Raw genomic sequence first — 2,434 nt, forward strand, 5'->3', positions numbered from 1 at the left:
TCATTCAATGATACCTAGTTTGCAAACCACAATCCAAAGTAAAATGCTCTGTCTATACCATAAATATTTATAATTCATAGATTTATATTAATCTAGGCTCTCCAAAAATAAATAGCAGTGAAATATATGCTGCAGTATTTTGCTGTATTGTGAGACAGCTTTCTACATGCTGTAGTGTTTCCTGTTAGTGGCAATTTGTACTGTAGCAATATGGCAAAACACCAAGGATGATAAAGAGAAGGGAAATGGAAGTTTGAGAAAGGAGGATGCAAGGATGAGAACAAGATGAAAGTAAGAAAAAGGTGGGATGGAGTTGGTTCTCTTTTCTGCAAACCAAGATTTCAAGTCACAATTTAATCTTGGGTTGCCATGAAAGCAGTGAGTTTTCAATTTGTGTATAAGGGGAACAGGGAGGAAGCCTGATGCAACATACAAATCTAGGATCCCCCAAACTAACTTGTTATTACATCTGATACTAAACTAATGCTTGAAAATAATGCTGCTGTTGTTTAATTCTCTTCAGCTAGAAGATGAAATCTCAACTTTACGACAAGTGTTAGTAGCCAAAGAGAAGCATCTTGTGGAAATAAAACAAAAACTTGGTATCAACTTGATGAATGAACTGAAACAGAACTTTAGCAAAAGCTGGCATGATGTGCAAACCACCACTGCGTGAGTACAAACTACCCACACAATCGTTCTTTACTTTTGTGTAGCACTAAGTGTTTCTTTCACAAATCTTTAGAAATTTAGTGGGGTTCAGTGGTTTGACTGCTAAACACATATAACAAAAAACATAAAGTGAGTTTTAATTGATTTATATTCACATGTGAATTATCTCAGAATGAGTGAGTTATATTAAAATCAAAAGATAAGGAACTACTAACAGCCATCAGTGAGCTTCATGGTTCAACAGCTCTCGGAATCAATTCTCCCATTACTACTGGCTACTAGTATGGTATGGCCGAGATTGGGGGGGCAAGGCGGGCGACGGAAGGCCGGTGCCTCCGTTGCCCGGCCCTCTACAGAATCCACCCCCCAAACCTCCAGGTATTTCCCTCCTTAGAGCTGGCAACCCTACATTCCCCTCAGTGCCTGTTGGTAGGCAACTAAGCTTGGTCCTGTCACCTACTTTGGCCTTTGGGAGAAAACACATTGGGGCCAATCCTGATAGGGTTGCCAACTCCAGATGGGAAATTCCTGGAGATTTGAGGGATGGAGCCTGAAGAGGGTGAGGTTTGAGGAGGGGTGGGACCTCAGACAGGTACACTGCCATAGACTCCACCCTCCAAACCAGTCAGTCCCACATAGGGAACCATTGTTGCCAATCTCCAGGTGAGGGCTGGAGAGCACTCAGTATTACAACTGCTCTGCAGAAGGGAGGGCAGAAGTCAGCTGAAGTCAAAGGGGCAGATAATGGTAGGTTGGTGGCTAGCTGGGAAGGAGATGGGGTTGCCAACTACATGCTGACAAATTCCTGGGGATTTGAGGGGTGGAGCCTGGAGAGGGTGGGGTTTGCAGAGGGGTGGGACCTCAGACAGGTAGAATGCCATAGACTCCACCCTCCAAACCAGCCATTTTGTCCTGGGTAACAATTGCTGCCAATCTCCAGGTGAGGGCTACAGATTACTCACAATTACAACTGCTCTTCAGGTAGCAGAGATCAGTTCCTCTGGAGAAAACAGTGGACTCTGTCATTATACCCTGCTGAGGTCACCACAGCAAATTGACACTGTTTGCCCAAAGCCAGAGCACTGCCCCAGAGCCTCTTTCTAGATCTCGTTGTATTGCTTTCACAACGGGCTTTACTGCTAGTCTTTACATAAGCCAGAGTTCCACCCCCAAACATAGAGAACAGTTCCATTCCGATGCTTCTATATGTTGTGTTTTTATTGAATTTTTATGCTTAATACACACACATACACATAAACCATTACAAGTATTTCTCAATACATCACATTGACCAAACAAATTAGTTGTGCATACTTAAGTTTTCTTTTTAAGTCTTTTCTATTCTTATATTAACCACCTTTAGTTTCACCTTGCATCACTCATGAAACTCCTCATCTACTCTAGTCAGCATGGATGTTCTCTGCCTTCTCTGCTTTCCTACCATTGCTTTCAAGATAGCTTTTTGTAAATTCATCTGCTATATTGAACCACATAATTCTTTCTAATTTATACTCAATCACAACTGAAATACTCACAACTTACACTCTGATCATGCTTTAAAAACTGTATAGATACCAACACAAAAACACAAGCCAACACAACATATCCATAAATCTTAAACAACATCAACATCGTATTACTACTAAAATTAATACATCCCCCATTAAATTTTATTTTACTTATAATAATGTGACCAAAATAGCATTACACTTACAAAAATATATTCTTACATACACCTACCTATAACTACTTCACTATTTCA

The sequence above is a fragment of the Gekko japonicus genome, unplaced genomic scaffold (genome assembly GCF_001447785.1).
Source record: "Gekko japonicus isolate JY-2015 unplaced genomic scaffold, Gekko_japonicus_V1.1 scaffold46, whole genome shotgun sequence".
Lineage (NCBI taxonomy): Eukaryota > Metazoa > Chordata > Lepidosauria > Squamata > Gekkonidae > Gekko > Gekko japonicus.